The 21,861-nt window shown below is 45.3% G+C and overlaps 1 protein-coding gene across 2 annotated transcripts in view; it reads right to left on the bottom strand.

The window, feature by feature from the left end:
• Positions 1-21,861, bottom strand: part of RAB3A (RAB3A, member RAS oncogene family) — a 284,673-nt gene that overhangs the window by 202,605 nt on the left and 60,207 nt on the right. The window contains exon 2 of one of the 2 annotated variants that reach the window (XM_069649257.1): positions 2,283-2,412. The exons of the other annotated variant lie outside the window; for it this stretch is intronic. The gene's annotated coding sequence lies outside the window, so the exon portion shown is untranslated. The remainder of the gene's footprint in view (positions 1-2,282; positions 2,413-21,861) is intronic. 2 annotated transcript variants of the gene reach the window in all.

The following is a 21,861-nucleotide window of genomic DNA, read 5'->3' as shown; positions in this document are numbered from 1 at the left end:
TGACTATATGCAGCGAGCAGAGTCGAGTGAAGCCACCATTATCTGGCGATGATGGTTCTGTGGGTAGCTGGGGATGTGGCGAGGGGGTTTGGAACAAGCACATGTCAGACTCGTGTTCCTGGAGGTGGTAGTATGCAGCACATGACAGATCTATCTCGAAGGTGAGCCAGAAAGTAAGAAATGGTTTCCCTAGCAAGGTCATAGGTAAGCTATATGGTTCATGGGTGCATCCAATGGATGAGACATGGGCCAGAGGTCTTTGTAACCAAAACCTGAGATGCCTATACCTTGCCCCTTAAGAACGACTGCAAGAACAAAGGATTGCTCAAAGGAGCTGGTCAGATAGCACAGTGAGTTGAGTGCTCGTTCTGACATCCATGGGTAGCCTGCTGACACCGGTTCGAATCCTGGCAGGGCCAACTCTGCCTTTAATCCTTCCGAGGTCGATAAATTATAAAAATGTGTTTTTATTGTGCAAAGCAGAATGATGCCTCTGGATTCGGTGTGACGTAACTTGACCACCCTCAGATCTCAATGTGCAAAACACAGATCACAGTGTATTAACATCTAGATGATTACACACATCGGAGCATGCCTTCTCTCATCTGACTACCCCAGTAAACACCCAGACCCCTCTTTTGTGCGCCTCAAAGTGCTAAGAGGCCAAGATTGTGCTTTAAGCCATGCCATATAAGAGCCAATAGCATGACATGACCTCTTAGCAGGGTAAAGGCTCATGCGAGTCCTATGACAGCAACCTGCGTTTGTCTACGTCCCCCTCCCCCTTCCTGCACTCCCCGCCCCCTCATCTCAGTCTTAGCACTTGCACGTTGCGAATGCTTCAAGACCTTTTAAGAACGTGTTTTCGCCCCCCGCCGTCTTGATGCGCCTTGAAACACAATGTTTGCTGTGCGCATTACAAATAAACAATAAATCAATACAATTTAAAAAAGCTACTTCATACTGGTGCTATTCCACTGTGTTCAAAAAGGCAAAGGACGCAACTTTCAGACAAGGGAAGGGAGATGTTGCCAATGCATGCACAACGTCAGTGCCCAAGAGATGTGTCTGCAACGTGTACCCAAAACCGACTGGCTGGCTTCATTAGCTCGGGGGTCGGGAGGCCAATGGGCTCATTATTCATGTAAGGGCATAATATGTAATCTACAGCTGATAATATATTCTGAAACTCGTGTCTGTCCAAATGCTGCACCTTTTAAACGTGTCTGGAGGTGAGCCTGCATGTTCTGTGATGGAGAGGGGAATTTGATTAGGAAGGGGGCTAAGGGTTCGGGTTGGGGTAAAGGTCAAGGTGATGCTGACATGGTCGGTATACTCCTCATGCTGTAACCAAAGGCAGGTGGTGATGCACACGCACTGTTATGGGCAATTGCACAAGATCCACTGACTTGTCCTATAAGCACACTAATGCTTCTAACTTCCAGAACTTGAAACAAAAGGGATGGCGTCCTGCCACTTACTTTTAGTCTCTTTACATATACATTTCAGTAAAGGCTCGGTTATCCAGCATGCTTGATATGACAAAAGCCATTTATTTAAGCTAACTGTCATACGTGTTCAAAAAGGACGAGCAATTGAGCCCTTCAGGGGTGCACTGTAGATTTTTATTTAGCCAGTGTTAGTGAGTGCAGAGAGAATTTTCTGCATTCAGTTTAACATGAAACCTTTTAGTTTATAGTGTACATATGAATCAAAGTACATTCATCTTATTTAACAAATGCATCAAAGAAAAAATAGTAAATGCTTGAGAGAGATTAACAAAACAAAACATACAAATGCACAATCATTGATGGTTTGCCTAGAAGTGCAATAAATGCAAAGAAACATGGTATAGTGTTTAAACACAAGGCAAACAATTATATGAAGCGCTTGGAGTCAAAACCATGTGTCAGAGAAAGGGCATTATTCCTTTCTAAAACCGAGTATGTTGTTTTTGGCTCCTAGAAAAAAAGGGACCTAGTCGTTGGTCAACGTCTAGAAACAGATAGAGTTATGAAGCGGGATTGGGGGAATAAAGCCCTCAAAATGATGCAGACCCGTGACGTTTTGGCGGGAAGCCTTCTTCATGGGCCTCGACTTGGTCTCCCCTATGTGAGAAACAAAGAAAAAGAGAGAAACGAGGGGCTCAAGTTGTTGTGGAGTTCATCTAAAAAGATTAAATCTGATGCTAATAATACTGGCATCCAATAAACTCTAATTGGGACCATGTGGGTGAACAATGGTGTCATTGTCCACTAGCTTGCTGGCACTTGGTTACTGACCTGGACGGAAGTCAGAGAGTAGTGCTTTCTTCCAGTCGATGTTAACAAGGAGCTGGGAGTAGTGTGTAGCAGATCACTTCAAACTGTTGGAGGAGGTTCCTGCAGATAGGTAGCTGGTATGCTGGATGCACTAAGGTATGGGGAGAATTATAAAAAACATATACACAGGCAGATGAGTATCGCCAGTATTGGTAATAATCACTAATGTGTAGCGGTGAGCCTGACTAGAAAAGATGACATCAAAATAACTGTAGATGCAGTCTTGCAGCCGTTTGTAGATTCTTAGCTGTGCACGATTAGGAAAATCCCTTTGAAGGATGCTTGTGGATGGTGATCAGGCAGTGGCCCACATGTTTGTGGGGTCTCCCAGGTTTGCAGGGTCTGAATTAGCCGTGCCTTGGTGTGGCTGCGGGACCCTAAAGCGAGAAACCAGGGCAAAGCATAAAAATTATGCAAAAAAATCTGAAAACAGGGGGGGGGGGGGAAGAGCAACAGATCGTGCTGGGATAGTCCGGTCCATAGTGGAAGGGGGGAGCTAAAAACGCAGCTAACGTTCGTGGCAGGGGCGATCAACCCCCGGCTACCACGTAAATAGCCCTGCAGGATGCTCGTACCTGCGTGTCCAGAAACGAGTTGATCGCTTTCTTGGGCTGTGAAAGCCGACTGCGAGAGCCGGCGTAGGTACAGTGAAGAGCAGAGCTGTATCTAAAGTGGCTGGGCCCCTGCGCATGCGCGTTCAGTGCAGTCCCGGGGGTTGACATGGCAACCGTTCGGTTTGTTCGGGGCTCGGTCTTGCGTTTAAGGAATAGGAAGGATACAGAGCCTCTGTCGTGTGGGCTACGATTGGGGCTGTCGGACAAGAGGAGCGTGTAAGTAGGAACTGCGGTGGGACATAGGTGTAAGGGCACCCCACTGCTAGTGGATTTGTGTGGCATAAATGATAAAGCAGTGTGTTTCCGCGATGGCTGTGTGCCTCGTGTTGTAAAAAAATAAACAGTACACATGCATTGCAAGACTCAGAATTCTTGTACACAGCATTAATTAGTTTGCATATGATAATTAGGTATATATATGCATATTCACGAGTGATACCAAGGAGAGAGAACAGTAGCACATGCAAAAAAGACTGAGTTGGCACAGGATGCGATACATTGCAAACTCACAATTCTTGTGCACAGCATTAATTGGTTTACATAAAATGATTGCGTGTACATTTTCACGAGTGATACGGAGGAGAGCACATTGCTAAAATGGTGCTCCACTATGTAAAAGATGCGAAGCCACTGACACAAGGAGGACATGCTGTATATTTGTGCAGTACTGCAGTCTTAGTTACGGACGGGTGTTGTTGGCACACTTGACATGTTGCACAGAAATAAAGTAGGCTGTCCTATTTGTGTGGGGGCAGAGATGTGGTGGGTCCCCCAAGTTATTGGGTGTAAGGGTAGGGACTACCCGGTCATCTGAAGGTGGTTGGCATAGCCTTGTTGAGACCGTTAGTGGTGGCTTTAAGTTTAAAGATCCACCATGATTCCTTATGGTTTAGCGCATTGGATGCGTTGGTGGTGTTGAGTACTGTATCTACAATCCACCAGTGTATGTCGTCTGCACTCTGTTGATACTCCATATAGTGCGAGACTAATGGTGCTGCGTGGACTCGACATAGAATCTTAGAGCGATGTTCGTCAATCCTTTTGTTGACTTGCCTCTGAGTCTGGCCAACATATCTGAGTCCGCAAGGACATTCGATGATGTAGACCACATTTGTAGTTTTACAATTTGAGAAATGTTTGATCTTCCATTCCTTTCCTTCAATTTGGAATGATGTTCTTTTCCTGGTGAACCTGCACACATTACATGTGCCACATGGGTGATGACGCACTAGTTCCCGCATATTCCAAAGTCTAGTCTATTGGGACTTTTTATTAAGCCTGGCATGGGTCAGCATGTCTTTAAGATTCTTCCACCGCTTGAGGGCCATTCTCAGGATTGGTTCATTCGGGAGGCTCAGTTGTACCAAGGGACAAAATTTCTTGATGATGGCCTTGAGTTTAGTTGTATTGGGGCCAAAGGTGGTCACACGGATGTATACGAATTGTTCGTTTGACAATTGCTCGAATTACAATTGACCTTTTCACAATTGACCGAATTGTGAAGGTCAATTGTAACATATATGTGGGGGGAAACCCCCCACAGCCCCCCACCTAACGCCAAACCCCTCAAAACCCCTATATATATATATAAATATATATTACCAAACAGATATATATATATATATATATATATATATATATACACGGTCAATTGTGAAAAGGTCAATTGTGAAAAGGTCAATTGTGACCCTTTAAATTCGGTCAATTGTTCATTCGAACAATTTGGGTAATACCGGTCACACATGTCCTCAGTTGTTGGTTATCCATATTTCGTGTTTTGGGGGTGAGTAAAGTTTAACGTGGAGTATATTGTGCTCACTTGGTAGTATTTCAGACAAATTATTTTGGGTAGCCTCTACTGAGAAGTTTGTTTTTCAAGATGCTGGCATGTTCTTTGTATTGTTCAAGTTCAGTGCGATTGCGTCTGAGCCATAAGAATTGGCCAAATGGTAGATTGCTTCTAAGATTACTCGGATGATTGCTCCTATAGTGCAAGAGGGTATTTCTGTTTCTTTTCTATATAGAGAGCAGATCAGTTTTTCTTCTTTGGCGCTAATTTCCAAGTCCAGGAAGTTAATAGTCTGGTTACTTTTGCATAGTGTGAATTGGATTTCTTCTGTTTGTTCATTTGCCCAATGTAAAAAGTTATCTACTCAGGTGTCATTGTCCTGCCATATAAAGATGATGTCATCGATGAAGCGGTACCAGTGAGAGATCTTATCTTTGAATGGGTTATTGATGCTCAGGATGTGTTGTTGTTCGTATTCAGACATAAAAATAATAGCCAAATAGCAAAAGCCGCTCCCATTGCAGTTCCGCTAACTTGGAGATAAAAATTCTCATCGAATGAAAAGAAGTTGTTGGTCAGGGCGAATTCCAACAGTTCCACAATGAAGTTAACTGGGACCCTCTTTTGTGTCATATGGTGTGTGAGATGGTGACATATGCATTCCAAGGCAGCGTCTTGCGGGATGCTAGTGTAAAGGCTAGCGATATCCATGGTAACCAAAAGTTCCCTTGTTGAGTGGAAAGTCAGGTTTTCAAAAATGGCAATCGTTGCTATGGTGTCCCTCAGGTAAGTCGGGGTTTCCTGACTCAAAGGTTTAAGAAAGTGGTCTACAAACTTGCAGATCGGTTCAAGAATGGACCCGCAGCCCGAAACTATGGGTCTGCCTGGGGGATCCGGTTGTTTTTTATGAATTTCAGGTAGGGCATAAAATGCTGGGGTTCTGCCCTCCGAAGTGTTAGGGAAGGTTTACTCCTTGTCCGATATCCACCCTCACTCGAAAGCTAATTTAGTTGCTTCCTGTATTTTGACCCTAATTTCCATTTTAGGACCTTTAAGTTTTTTGTAGTTGGTAGTGACGTCTAGAAGATTTCTTACCATATCTTTGTATTGGATGAGATTTTGTATTACTATGCCCCCACCTTTATCGGCCATCTTAATGACTATTTGGTTGTTGGAAGAAAGGTTCTTAAGTACTTTCTGTTCATCTTTGGACAAATTGGGTCTTGTTTTTGTTGTTGTATGCTGTAATTTGGAAAGTTCTTTTCTGACGCTTTTTCAAAGGTTATGATGGAAGGCGCAATCTCATTTTCTCTTGGACTAAAGTTGGCAGGGACTCTCAATCCCAAGTCTTCATCTTGTTCCATAGGTTCCATGTCCTGAAAAAATGCTTTGCGTCTTATGGTTCTAAAAAAAGGTTGAGATTTCCTGATCCAGTTGGAACCAATTGGTTCTGGTGGAATGGACAAACGAGAGACTCTTAGTTAAGACCTGTATTTCAGTTTGGGATAGTACAATCCCCGATAGGTTGAAAATAGGGATATCATCTAGTGTCTCTGTTGGTTGCGGCGCCCTCTGGGTGGTTGGTTCCATTGTTGGTAGTTGTAAGGGTAGCAGGGCATGGGCATTGCAGGCAGAGGGCCCCAGTATCGGCCTCTGGGGCCCCCTCTCCCTAAAAAAGGAACCTGTGGAGGTGGTGGTTGAGAGTAACCCCCTTGTTGTCGTCTCCCTGGTATTTGTGATTGATCGTCCGATGATCCCTTCTAACTTCCAGAAGACCAGACGGAAAACGTGGCCTGTTGAGTGGAAACCATGTTTAACATTAACAAGCTCTGTTTCACATGGTCAATGTGTTCTCTTTCAGCCTAGAAGCCTGGCTATGGCGTTGAGCCCCAAGAATAAGCCTAAAAAGTATTTCAAGGGGGTTTCTATGCTTAGCTAGCATTAAGGAGTCCTAGTAAGACCCCATTCTCTATCTTTTAAAAAGACACCTTCAGTGAACTTGACTTGGCGGCTGAAATGATTGCCTGTGACATCTGTCTTCAGACCCACAGTGCCCCCTTTCATTATAAACTATGCATATTCTGTGTCTCCTCTTACAGGGGTGGGTTATAGTATTTCTAATTGCTGCGTTTGCATGTTTAGTTAATTTAAAGCGTCCTATTTAAATAGAAACTTGATTGGCCATACTTTTATCTTGTTAGCAGAGTTTGGATGCTTCTTTGCTAGCACACACCCCTCCTGGAAAGTATTGCCTGTATATTTGTGAACATAGAGGTCCTTTGATTTGGGCTTGCAGAAAGTGGGGAGTACTGGGTTATAGAGGCCGCCCTCCATGAGTATATAGATGTAATGGTGAAATGAATGGTAGATTCCAGTAATGTGCTTGTGGAAAAATGTCTCACTATAGCGGACACCCCCACAACCTTGTGTTTCAAAGCAGTTTGTTCTGATTGCGCATCAAAAGTCGCACACAGTCACATAATTCACAGCTGGTGCCCTGTAAGGATTACTAGCCTGTACTGTCTCATTTTCTATGATCACTTTGCATTCTGGGAATAGTAGTCCAGTATTTGTAATGAGAAACACGCCCCACAAGTGAGGTGTGACTGAGCATCTCACGCGAAGCCACCACAGAAGTATGGAATCGCAGAGAATGACGATACAGGAAAGGAAGGTGTGAATGCAGAGCTGCCCATATCATCGATTCCAGGGAGGAGAAGTCGAGTGCAGAGTCGCATGCGCTCAATAGATGCGCACATTACTGTGACAAATGGCTCTGCGTGTGCAGGCACTCTTAGGTGTGGGTACTTACACATAGCCGCGTGTAACAAAACGCGAGCGCAGCTCAATGACGTTTGCCTGTGTTTTATTGTGGTGCCCTAAAGGTCATACAGAGGCCATGACCTAAGGGGGCGAGGTCGTGACCTGGAAGTGTGGGTGCGGGGTGAATGGCGTTGGATGTCCTTAATTTCACACTCACATAAATATTTATCCTCCCCTTCAGTCCCGTGAAAGCAGCATTTGCTTGGCACTGTCTGTCAAAAATGAATGAATTTAAGAAAACATATCAACACATTCGTTTAAGCATTCCCTGGTGTTGCTTAAAAAAACAAGATGCCAAGCTGTTCAAAGGTACCATGATGAAGCCGTTATTGCAGGCAAAGCCATTCCACAGCACTTGCCTTTGGGAATTACGCCTCTTCGGACGTGTTTAATGTAAGAAAGCTGGCGGTTTGTCAGGTGGGGGTTTGGTTGGACGCAGGATACGCCTCTGACATTAGACACCCCTCCTCTATACTGACCAGTAGTCCAGAATAAACAAGCCTGGAGGATTCACGATGCAAACATCCGACTTTTCGCCATAGTTACCTGGTCATTCGAAAAACAGAGCCCATAAAGAGGACTGCAGGGAGGTCAAAGGTGAAGGCTGGCCCTAGATACGGAAAAGCATGATGGCAAGTGAACCTATTCAGCTGCTATGAGAACTGCAAGTAGTGCTCCTGGTACTCATGGAAAGAGCAGTATAAAAAATAAAAATAAACAAAAGGCCAGCAAGATGGAGTGCTCTTGGGCGAGGCGGTAAAAAGCGCCAGACGTATCTCAATGAGATCTGCTGACCTTTTCCATTTGAGAAGTTTAATTCATGAGATGGGTTCCTCTGCTGATATCCTACATGGAGGCTAGTCTTTACAACTGGCATTGAACAACCTTTCCGCGTGCCGCGCGTGCGCACGGTTCAGTGGTGAACTGGAAATCAAGATTTATTCCTTTTGGCATGCTGGTATGAGGATTGGTTTGGGCTATTAGGTGCTTTGCGGTTGAGGAGGAAGCAGCTTCCACAAAAAAAACGTCCCTCTTTGGCCAGTTATGGCTGTTAGCGGGAGGAACGAGGGAGGCAAGGATGGAGGGAGATATTGGGTTGCATAAGGGCCACAGGAAGTAGCTATATAGGGGAAGTAAACGGGTAGCTAAAGGAGGGAGGCAAGGTGGTTGCTACACCAAAGAGGGAGTTAGGGATAGCCTCAGGAGCGGTGCAGTGGGTAGAAGGGAGAGAGGCTACAGGTAGAAGCAACGCCAATGGTGCTTCATATTCTGGGGTGATCTGTATTACGAAGAATGTTGACAGAGCCTTGCAGGTTGCGGGGGCTTCATAGCTTACTAGCAGTAGTCATGGTGCTCCAAATGTAGTAGGGGCGATGCGGGTTACTTTGACTTTTTTAACTTTATTAATTTGTAACACGCACCAGGGGCACAAAGGCATAAGGGTGCTCATAGAAACATGTAGACCAGACATAACTCCAAGCGACCACAAGCCAGTAACAACGCCACTATCTGAGGGGGCACATTATCTAAACATGAATGTTTTCAAACGCCGTTTGAACAGTTCTCTAGAGTCGACCTTTCTACGATCAGGTGGGATTGAATTCCACGCCATGGGTGCTGCTGCAATGAAAGCAACTTTACCGACCATGACATCTTGGTCCTGGGCAACACAAGGAGATTATCCTTGTTACATCTCAAGAACCCGGTCTGCGGTGGAACTCTTGCCAGAGGGACAGTTATGAGTGATGGACAGTAGACAAAAGAAGATTCTAGCCTCTATCGGCAGCCAGTGCAGCTTTTTTCTGGCTTCAGATACATGCGCTCTTCTATTGAGACCCACAACTGCTCTCACCACACTGTTCTGATTGATTTGAAGTTCAGTGCAGCACCCCTTGCTAATGCCAACCAAAAGACTACCACGATAGTCGATTTTGGTGCCAATGATAGCTCTAGCTACTGTAGCACATCTTTTCCTCAGTCAGGAAAGTTGTATGTGTGACGGGAGTCTGATATAATAGAAATAAGGTTATTAACCTGAGCCTGCATGTTTAAAGTGTGATCTAGAAAGACTCCCAGGGTCTTCGCTTATTGTTGGATAGTAATTTTACATCCTGCCTGCAGGATGTGTTGATATGATGGGCCTAGATGCAGGATTCTGATTGGAGAGCCCACTACCACGAGTTCGGTCTTTTCATCATGTAATGCCAATCCGTTCTGTATCATCCATATCTGAATCCATTAATATTCCTCATTGATCATAGTGACGTCCTCCATGTATGCACCGGAAAGAGGAATCACGCATTAGGTGTCATCTGTGTAGTTAGTCAAATGAATTCCCGTCTACTCAAGCCGATTCATAAATGGGACAGTACAAATATTATACAAGGATGGAGAGAGGCAGTCACCCCGTGGGACCCAGTAAAGTAAACATTCTGGGCCAGCCTCCGAATCCCCGCTGCAGACGCTCACTCGTCTCTCATCCAGAAAGCATTTGGCCCATGCTGCTGTATCTGAGGAGAAATTTGCCACTTTCTGCAGTCTATCGATCTGCATTATTGATCTGTCGGCCGCATTCAACTTGGACCAACAAGTCGAATGCGGCCGACAGATCCAGCAGCATGATTGAAGCATAGAGTATTTGGAGGTACAATAATGCTGCTTCTGTCCTGTAACCTGGCCTAAACCCAGAGTGACATATATTTAAAATGTCATTATTAACCAAATCAGCTGGAGTCTGCCCATATGCCACTCTGTCAAGGATACTTAGCAAGAATTGTGTATTGGTAATGGGTCTGTAGCTAGTAGCCGGTAAGGGGTCCAATTTGTTGTTTTTTAAAGTTTTTTTTAGGAGGGGAGGAAGATCCATGCATTTTTAAGCTCTCTGGGTACACAGTTCTCCTTAAAGGAGTAAAGGAGTAATTAACAAATTATGTGATCGTGCCTATGAGCGATGGGAGGCATGGCTTGACAACGATTTCTGGGCATACATCACCCTTACAGCTGGTGGGTTTCAGTTTGCTCACAATATCTGTCATTTCAGTTTCTTTCATCGTCCTGAACCTAAGATATCTTTATCCTCCAGCTGTAAGTCTGGTTGGTTATTGGAGATATATTTCCAACCTCTGTCATGTTTAATGCTTCTCTTTTACGGGTAATATTATCTTTGATCTTTCTCAATTTATACCCCATGGCTTCTTGAATCATGGTCTGCCATGCAGCATCTTTAATAGGCCCCTCTCTCTCTCTCTTTTGTGCCAGAGCGCTCTGGTTCTCTTAACGTTTTGAATAGTTCCCGGGAATCGTGTTCTGCGTTATCAATTCTGCTATCATACGTCGCTTTCTTAGTATCTATGATCGCTCTTTTGTATAATTTTGCAGTTCTGATATACTCCTCCTTATCTCTCCTGAAATTCGTAGCAATTTTGTTCACAGCTTTAGAGGTAGTTTCTAAGTATAGCTTTGCTATTTCGGTTGCTGAATCAAACAATTGTATTTTGGAGGCTAAACGTGCAATTAAAGCTTCCATGGCTTTGGGTGTGAGTTTGCGTAGGTTTCTCGACGCAACCCAGATGGTGTTTTTTTGAGTGCACCTAGTTTTCCTATCTACTAGTAGGCTAAGATCCGTGAAACAATGGTCTGACCATGGGCACAGTGATATGACTGGATCAGTGACAATGCCAGTGCTGCTTTGCATGCTGTCTGGGTTTTGAGGAATCCCGCTAATGGTGAATGTGCTTTACATTCTATGGACCATATTGATAATGTGAAAAGGAAATGGGGCTTTATATGGTGTGGCGGCTATCTGCACAAAACATAATGTGGCCTTAAAGGTAATCATGATGTTGCTTTGCATGCTGCGGCGGTTAGCGGAATTGCTGGCATGACAATGGTACTTTATATGTTCGAGGTTGTTTGAACTACTGGCGTGGTGATGCATGTTTCACATTTGTGGGCATAATGGATGGACCCGGTATCTTCCATGACTAACTCCTCTTTCTGAGATGACTCACAAGTCTGGAAAACCTGCACCCACTGGGTGGTAATCAAAACATACCGTTTCTAGTACCCGGGCAACAGACTTGGCGCCCTTGAAAGTCCCCTGGGGCAGTGAGCAGCCCCCTGGCACAATAGGCAGCCCTGACCTATTTGACTCCCCCTTCTCGGCTACTACATTGAACGGAGTATTAGTAGGAGCATGCCGGAATACTTTAACAGAAACCTTATACAATTGGCAACATACAGATATATTAAACAGCATGAACATATAGATTGGAAGGACCCTGGCATGTGAAGGCTGCAATCTGGCCCTTTAAATAAATAGACCCACTGCTCATGGTCCCCTCAGAACGTACCTATGCCCATTCCATCACACCTATTCTAACAGTAGGTTGAATACCCCATTCTCAAAATTCAAGATGCATTCATCACCAATACCTCTGTTGGGATGGGTTTCAGTAGTTCATGGGCTCTTTCTAGGTCCCAAAATATACACTCACTCAGTCTATGTCATACCCACATTTGAGGTTTGCAGCCACCCAGTCTGAACCCCTCTTTTGCTGAAACACCCCCCGGGGCCCCTTTTTCATTGATTCTGGGTGGAGGTCTGGAAAGAGATGCATTTTGTGTATCTCGTATTGCAGGGTCCCTTGGTCTTTGGCTCCTTTCCGGGTTCTTTCCCTGTCTCTTGCACCCGTGACTATGTATATTAAAGGTGGCTCTTTTTTGTTTGACTTGTCGGTTGAGGTTTTAAGATACAAAACCATTATATTAAAAAAAAGACAGCTACAAAGCTACAAAACCATTATATTAAAAAAAAGACAGTCACAAGGGGGCACGGATGGGTTGGTGTTCAAACAGTTAGGATTAAGTGGGGGTTAGGGAAATAAAGTTCATTGGAGGCTGCCCTTGAGTCCTCCCGGGGAGTCTCAGCATGTGTATTTGACACTGTAATGTTCAGGTTGCCAGCTGCTCAGTTCGAGCACTTAGGACTTTTTTGTCTCTTGTTAAGGCACTCATTTCTTAACCAAATCCTTCCTCTTTTGCTTAGTATTAGACGCCTGCTTATCTACGTCAATAACATACCCCTCACTATTGCAGTTTTGACCAACCTATTTGACCACCTATTCATTTCATTCACTTCCCTTGTGAGTGATAGAGGACACTATGCTGCCCACCGCCTGCAGTATAGAACTGTTGGTGGGGAAAAATAATACATGGCCGCCTGTCATCTATTCACTTCTGCCGCCTGGTCCCTGTAGGAGCAAAGGAGTCGCTGCCCACTCCATACCCCCTTTTATTCGCAACTTCTTCAGGGATCCAAGACCTTCCATGGTTTAGCTTCAATCTGCCCTCTAGGAGTGATGCAACCCCCCTTCCACAGGTCTAAGTGACTTTAAATACTACCTCCACTCCAGTTTAGGAATACATTGATGCTGTCTCCTTTCTCATCTGTTGGGTAGTGGAGAACACACATTACTTGACTTGTTGAGCTCAGTAGGGCCTTCTTCATCTCGCTCACCTTGATTTAGTTCGGCAGCCTCAAACTTCGTTCAATGAGTGCCTGCAAATCACGTGAGATTATATCTCCTCCTTGCTCTTTTGATAGTCCTATTGTACTCTCAGCCGGCATCCAGATCCTATCTGCATCAGGCCAGCCTGTGGGCACTTTATTACCTTTGTGGTGTGATGTAGCTTTCTCCTCGCTGTCAGTCTCTTGTAGTGTGGTTTGCGCATGGTGTGATGTATCTTTCTCCTCGCCGTCAGTCTCTTCTAGTGGGGTTTCCTTGTGGTGTGGTGTATCTTTCTCCTCGCTGTCAGTCTCTTGTAGTGGGGTTTCCCTGGTTATGTGATGGATCTTTCTTCTCGCTGTCAGTCTCTTCTAGTGGGGTTTCCTCGTGGTGTGATGTAGTATCTTTCTCCTCGCTGTCAGTCTCTTGTAGTGGGGTTTCCTCATGGTGTGATGTAGTATCTTTCTCCTCGCGGTCAGTCTCTTGTAGTGGGTTTTCCACGTGCTGTGTTGGATCTTTCTCCTCGCGGTCAGTCTCTTGTAGTGGGTTTTCCACGTGCTGTGTTGGATCTTTCTCCTCGCGGTCAGTCTCTTGTAGTGGATTTTCCACGTGGTGTGTTGGATCTTTCTCCTCGCGGTCAGTCTCTTGTAGTGGGTTTTCCACGTGGTGTGTTGGATCTTTCTCCTCGCTGTCAGTCTCTTGTAGTGGGGTTTGCGCATGGTGTGATGCATCTTTCTCCTCGCTGTCAGTCTCTTCTAGTGGGGTTTCCTCGTGGGGTGATGTAGTATCTTTCTCCTCGCTGTCAGTCTCTTGTAGTGGGGGTTTCTTCGTGGATGGTTTGTTGGTCTTCTCTCGGGATTGCTGCTTCTCTTGTGTGGTCTTCGTTTTGGACAGTACATCTTCCTGGACAGTCTACCTTGATGTAACATTCTCATGTTCTTTTAGCATTGTGCTCTTTAGTGTATCTGCTTGCCCGATGTCCTTGGTGTCGGAGGTGTCCCTTTTGTCTTGTGCGGCTCGACTGGCCTGCCATCCTATCCCAGTTCCAAGGAGAACTGTGTTGCGCAGGCCAGTGTCCACACACATGGTTGTGCTGGATTTTGCTGTTCTTCCCGGTTTTCCTTTCACCTTCACTTGACACAAAGCCTTTTATGACTGGTGGTGCATCCAGTGGCACACTTTACGCTGCAACCACTACAGTGAATTCTCGCTATTATGGCTGAGGGTTCTATGTTAATTTGCCAACAGCAGTTTTTTCGATGTCATTTTGATCAAATAAATTACAACAAATAATTCATTGAATGTTTTATTTTTTATTTTGGGGGGGTCCTCTCCCAAGCCTCATTTTTCCAAATCTGTCTTTATGGGGCTAGCGTGTGCACTGCTTTTTCTTATTTACAAAAGTATTCTTGACCCTTCAGTAAATAAGAAAATTGATCCTGGCTGCAGACTGAGAAATGCCTTCATTATATAGAAACAAGAGTCCATTCGATGTTAACGACACCTCAAAGATTCCATATTTTAACTGCCTTTTTTAACAGGCAAAACCAGGGCTTTTGGAAGGGGAATCACCTTACAGAGCCTGCCTTGCATTCCTGATGGTTGCTAGGGCTGTAGTCAAGCCGCATACAAGGCACATGCAAAAGTCGAGGCTTTGACACCAGCTCGTCACTTTCTCACCATGACAGAATATGGTGCTTTTAAGAAAAGTGTTCTTCCTCCATGGAAGAACATTTTTATATTTTTGCATGCACCGTAGAATTCAGCCCATATCTCTTTTGAACAGTGCAGACACTATGGTAATTGTGATGGCTTTGTCCAGCGTAAGATCTTGGCTGAGGCAAAGCAGCACTTCTTGGACCACCGAGTGTCTGCAGTGGATCAGGTGCATAAAAAGTAAAATAATCACAGCTAACTCCACACTCTCCGTTGTGCTCTCGGTAGCTAAAAAAAAAAAAAAAAAAAACCGTGGTTGACACGTAATCATGGAGTTAAAAAAATGTTTTTCTGCACAGCACTAAGCCTAACCTAATGCGTTGCTGTACATGTAAGAAATGTGGCATGCTGCCAAGGTAAGCAGAGGGACGAGATAAACAAAATGTCTTCAGTGGAAGGCAACCATTATGAATGCGATTCCTCGAAATGCTTTCTTGAGTTTCGTCATTCATCTTCATGCCATACCTTTGCCTGAGACTGAGTAGGTCTTCTTAAAAGGTATCACCACTAGCATGACTACTCTCTCGCCCACTATCCCCATGGTGTTAAACAATAGGTTTTATTGTGGGTAGATGTGAAGCCACGATGTTATTGTCAGGAGTTGGACACCATTGAGGTCAGTGAGGATAGTAGATGCTCGATCGCCAAAGCCTCTGTGCTGATGTAGTGCATTGATGTTATGTTATGTTATGTTATGTTACTTGGCATTTATATAGCGCCATATGTATCATTGATATGATCTCAAAGCACTGGTAGGTTGAACGCCCTCGGGAACCGCACTTCAAGTCAGTAGAGAGAGAGAGTTACTCTCTCCTATACATCATCATTCAACTAGAACACAGCTATGCTAGGACACATTCAGCCTAGCTGTTCTCATACTAACAAGACCCCACAAACACCTCATCATCCTAATAAAACACAGCTAGCTGAGCACATTCTGGCTAGCTTAGGCGTCTCCTCAGGCCTAAGGCCTGGGTGTCCACCCTCCAGACTGAACACATCCAACTGATTTCCTCAGCACCTCACCTACTACTAAGAAGTGGCTATCATGCAACAACCACACCAGCTGCACACATATCCGGTGCACCCACAAACCTTACGACTATAGTGCAGTGATGTAGTAGGTCAGAGCATAGAGGGAGACACTCAGATAAGATGGAGGCACTGCATGCTGGTGCTTCAGAGGGGAGGTGGATCCATGGCGATACTGAGTGAGTCTTTGTGAATACGGGCGGGGGTTGGAGTCCAGGCCTTGTTACCACAGTGGTATCAGAAAGTATGATGGAAATACCCTTCGAGAGAATGACTGAAGCGGGTGGTTACTTCTTACACTGTCTGGGGAGACCCACGGGAAGCGGACCATGCTTGGGAGAGTGCAGGGAGATGATGCTAAAATAGGTTACTCCGGAAAACAAAAAAACATCAAATGTGTTCACAGAACAGGGCTATAGATCTAGATTTACCTCACTCTACATTACAGATACACAGCACGTACAGGGGTGGACTGGCCTTCAGCGAACTCTGGAGATTTCCCGGTAGGCCTTTGTGCTCTGGGCCTCTTTTGTGCAGTAATTATTTTATTTCCACATTTTCTCACAGGAAAGGGGCTGGGCTTGCTGAAAATGTGTAATATGGGGCCATTTCGGACATTATTTCCAGGGCCTCTTAGTTCCCAGTCCACCCTTGGGCGCTTACAGTCTCAGAGGATTTAAAATACAGTGGTTGTCTAATACATCCATTAAAAATGCTCTTAATCAAACACATGATCTGGATATTAGACACATTTGTATGTTTACCACTGGACTACCCGACATTAGGGAACTTGGAAACATCAGTGACCTTTGGTAGACAGATTTGCATGCATGCCAACATTCAGGTGCACCTGGGAGGGAGATTTCCACAGGGAAATCGGGAGACGCATATTTCCCCATAGGAATGCATTTGGGCTACAGTTATTTTAGGCAGGATCCTGCGAAAAATAGCAATATTTTTCACCTCAAAATCGGGAGTCTCCCGCCTAAATCGGGAGGGTTGGCATGTATGGATTTGTGACCAGGTTCAATGGGTACCTCTTCCATGCCACTCCTGAAAAATGCCAGGCTTTATCTACAACCAACTTTTCCATGGAACCCGCTTCTAACCAAAGCACAACAGGAAGGGGCCATTTTAGCTCAGGTCTCTTCCAGACGAGGCTACAGCAACAAGGTCTACCACCTGACGTTTTTAAACCAAACACAATCCAGCAGCACGTGCGATGACCAGCAATAGGGCAAATCTCTGCTGTGCTTATCTAAGGGTCAGAAAGTGTACTGTATAGAGCTACGGCTGTGACACTCAGGCTCTGCCAATAGAAGCACAAACCATGAGAACAGGACTGCGTGGCAGAGCCAAATATGCTTGCTTCTGTGGAAAAAGCGGCACTCTGCCAAAGACCCAGCCGCAAGTTAAATGATATCAGATTGAAGCTTGTGGAAGACTATAATCAAATGATTGCACTGAAGAGTCTCTCACAATTCTAAACAAGTAAGTTCATCAAGCCCTATCCTTTTCTGTAACTTCACGCCCCCTGTTGCGCAGCCTATGACCACAATGATGACATCATAGATCATTAGAACATGACAACCCTAGTAAAATCCTGGTAGCCATATACTTGAGCAAGCTTGACAACCTCAAAAAAACAAGGAACTGTGTCAGCCATCTGAAAAATCGTTATGCTGTCCACCCACATGTGTCCTTTACTGGTGCCATGAAAAATAACTGCACCAGTGTCCAGGATTGCAACCTCTCTTGCCACATTGTGGGCAAATACTCACCACTTACTTGCCCTCTCATCATTTCCCCTCCTCACCCCCATGACTAGCTTTCAAAAATACTCTGTTTTATACAGCTAACTTGAAAAGTAGCTAACTTGAAAAGTACACATACACGTACACATACCAGTGTCACAAACCTATATAAATCCTCATAGAACTATGTTAGGCAAAAAGTGTACAATTGTGGCGTTATTCCCCCCATCTTGACTGTGAGACTACAACTACCAGAATGCAATTCAGCAAAAGGCAAAAAATGGTCTCCGAGTGCAAAACCTTCAAGGTATGACAGTAGCATGGTCTAAAAACAAATAATGTGGATGCTGTGTGTTATGAGATATTTAAAACTAAGAAAACACATGGCATTCAGAACTGTGGACTGTCTCCCATCCATGCAGTAAATGGGACCAACTCTGCTTAGTTTCAAAGCAAGGAAGAATCCAGCCCCCTTAGGCCATGTGTCTCTAAGTGGTCTTGTAAGGTGGGCTCATTTATTAGGTAACATGGCCTAAGTGGGGTGACCTCTTCCTCGCTTTGAAGCTAAGCAGGGTTCATCTCAGTTACTGCTGGAATGGAAAACCCGCTGTTGCTGTAAAAATATCTTTTTTTAAAAATGTTATTATTGACTGAGATACTACAGCTAACAGAATGCAATTCAGCAAAAGGCAAAACATTGTCTCAGAGTACAAAACGTTCAAGTACAGTTAGTAGTATTCTTTAAAAAAATAAAATAATTTGGGTGACCATTCGGTCGCCCATCCATGCAGTAACTGGGACTGACTCTGCTTAGCTTCAAAGCGGGACTGACCCAGCTTAGCTTCAAAGCAAAGAAAGGGGCCATCCCATTTCTCTAAGTGATATTGTAACTTTGGGTCATCTATCGGGCAACATGCCCTTGAAGGCTGGCCCCCTTCCTTACTTTGATGCTAAGCAGGGTCTGTCCTGGTTACTTCATGGAAGGGGGACCAGGATGGCAATCGTTGGCCACTGCCAGTTATCCATAGTCCTTCATAGCCATGTTTATCAGCATACCAGCCAGGAAAAAAGCTTTCCTGACCCTCCCAGAACCTCACCAAGAGCCCACTCATCTGTGCCAGCTCCCCCCACTCCTCTGATGGCCACCTGCCCTCTCTCCTTCCCATCACAACACATGCTGTTTCTGTGATTGCTTTACGATGTTCACTAGCCAAGACTACAGAAAGCTTTGTGTTGCAAACTCAGTCTCTAGACCCCCCCCCTTCAACTCCCAAATTTCACTTGGTGCCCCCTAGCCACATGCCCCTCCCCCCTCCACACCACACCTCTAACCTGATAGCATTTGCATGTTTCTGGACCTGCAAGTATCTTTTTCCCTGCGTTTAATTTTCTAATAACCTCGGCTATAGCCACGGATATCTCCTGCATCGAGAGAAAAACAAGATAGCTGTTATGTCATTTCTTAAAAGCTCCAGTTTTCGGTAAATCCACAAGATCTCTATCTATTTTTGGGAAGGGGGCACACCATTCTCTGTCAAATATTTAGAAATCGACTGCACGGAATAACCCCAAACAATGCATGTATCGCAAGTCAACGCTTCCTGCCCAAGCCCTGGTACAAATACGTCCAGCAGTTTGGGCTGTGCGCTTTGGCGAAAATTTACCATGTTTGTCTATGGGAAAATTAATGGAAAAAGAAATGTTTGACATTTAATAACTTTATTTTAAAAACTAGGATATTTTTTCATTCTGTGTCAACAGTGTATGTGGACCACATTCAGCCGCATGCCCAGTCAGGTTGAGGCCTGGAGCTGACTGCAGCTGTCTAGCGGCACGAGAAGAGGTTGCTCCTCCTCCAGCTCAGAGGAGCCAGAGGCAGAGCGACTCAATCCCCAGTATTCCACAGAGACAGGAATAGGAAGCTATGAGCTTCCTCTTCCTGTGTGCATGGAGGGTAGGAGCCGGAGGCCTGGAGAACGAGCATCGAGTCCAGTGGACCAAACAGAGAAAACATGTAAGACACTTTTCTTGTGTAGGTGTAATGTATTTAGTGTTTGTATGGGTGTATGATGTGTGCGTGAATGTCAGATGTGTATGTATATGTGCGTGCCAGCATGTGAATGGTGTGCATGTCGTCATGTGAATGAGAATGCAGTGTGTGTGTGTGTGTGTGTTAATGTTCTAGGTGGATACCCTTGTGGCGAATGCAGTGTGAATGTTCTAGGTGTGCGTGAATGTGAGAGAAGGTGTATGGGTGAGTGACTGGTGGGTGAATTAATATGAATGTGATTATGTGTACGTGTGAGGCACTGGTGAGCCCAAGGATGTGGTGTTGTTACATGTGACCAATGAATGTTCTGGGTGTGGATGTGAGTGAATGAGAACAAAGGTTGTATGGATTGTGACTGGTGGGTGAATGAGTATGAATGTGTGTAAATGTTTTAGGTGGATGCCCATGTGATGAATGCACTGTGAATGTTCTGCATACAAATGTGAGTGAATGTTAGGAAAGGTGTATCAGTGAGTGACTGGTGGGTGAATGGGTATGAATGTGATTATGTGTGCGCATGACGCATTGGGGAGCCCAGGGATCACAGGGGTATTGTTGACATGGCATATTTTACTTGTATTTTTGGGCAAAGCCAACTTGATGAGTGTTATTACACGTCTAGAACGGCATTTTGGGGCAGCCAGTCTAGCCATTTCTTACAGTGGCATGGCATTTTCTACTGAGCATCTAAAGCAAGTATGCCAAGTGATCGTGCATGTCAAGACTGGTCTACATTGGAGCCAGTTTCGATATGCTTTCTTATTGTGGCATGGAATTTTTAATGTGGGGGGTGCTTGCATATGTTGGCAGAGCCAGCTTGGACATGTTTCCTTATAGTATCATTACTGGTATAATGCGAAAAGCAAACATGAGTTTGTTCTTGTATGAGAATACAGGCATATATTGGTGCAGCCAGCATGGAAATGTAGAGGGACAGCCAGCATGAAAATGTTTTTATACTGGCCTATATTGTGGGGAAAGTCGTGGACATGTGTTGGGAAATGGTCCTGTGCACGGTTGGTGACTTGTATCTATTGGAAATTTACATGAGTTAACATACAAAACCGATTGCATCCCTGACCTCACTAAACTAAATGATCTCTATATGTGTCACAATCTCATCCCCACCGAGGGCTCACGGGGACCTTATTCGGTCCCCCTCGGATTCCTTGGAGCCAGTCCTGGCGCTGTTGGCATTCAGAGACACATGCTGGGACGAGGTTTCAATGGGCAATGGACAAGCATGGCCGCCCCCATGTGGCATACTGGGAAACTGCATTCAGCGGTCTAGCATCCAGGGCGGGGCCCGCCCGAAGGCACCTGGGATACCACCTGACTATTTAAACCACGCCCGATCAGAGGCACGTGCTTCGCGTTATTCTGCTTTAGCAGCGTGACGTTCAGCGGGTCATGCTCTGCATCCTGGCCTACCGGGGCGAGAAGAGACAAGAACCAGGGCCATCCTTACCTGCTCTGCAGCATCTTCTGGCAATCAAAGTCGTCCAAGGCAAGAACCATTGCCATCCTTACCTGCTCGGCAGCATCCTCCGGCGATCGAAGTCGTCCAACACTCGTTGTCCTCCTCCACCATCTTCAAGACATCTTTCGTCCCCTTGGATTCCTGCGGACCATTCATCTTCAGATCTTCTCGACCTGCAAGACAAACAATAGCGCAGGTTAGCCATTTGCAAGGACGCTCTCAGCGCCGCTTGGCGTTCCATCTTACCTTCTCGAACCCGGCTCTGGCTTCCACCGCTGCTTCCAACACCTGCAAGAAGAAGCGAGAAGGTTACGTGCAAATCCAAATAAAGACATTGCTTTCATCAATAAAGACATACCTGAAAAGAAGGAGTTGCAGCCGGTCTGGACTCCGGCCCTCGCCAGTGAAGAAACTCGGCGGTACGGTGCCATTAACGACGCACCCCTGCGCAGCGCGGCAGGACAGAGAGCACATCCTTATAGAATGCCAGGTGAGAGACGTCTCCTGGGAGGAAACTGCATAGGGAACTCGGGAGGTGGGTTGCAACGGAAGGAACAGCAGTTAAACTTCACCTCCTATCTTCCAGAGCTGATCCTCGACAGCCTGAACTTCTGGAAAGGCGAGAGGTCCCGAAGAGCTTACCGGCTTATCGTGAGGCGTCCCCGTGGAAACAAGGTGAGCCTTACAATATGCCACACTATGTCAACTGAGAGTACCACTCATTGGGAAATAAGTCATCATACCAGCTTTTGAAGGCAGTTCACGCTGGCAGCCT

Source organism: Ambystoma mexicanum, chromosome 1p, assembly GCF_040938575.1.
Source record: "Ambystoma mexicanum isolate Mex_15411 chromosome 1p, UKY_AmexF1_1, whole genome shotgun sequence".
NCBI classification, from domain to species: domain Eukaryota; kingdom Metazoa; phylum Chordata; class Amphibia; order Caudata; family Ambystomatidae; genus Ambystoma; species Ambystoma mexicanum.
This window is presented reverse-complemented; position numbering and strand designations above follow the sequence as displayed.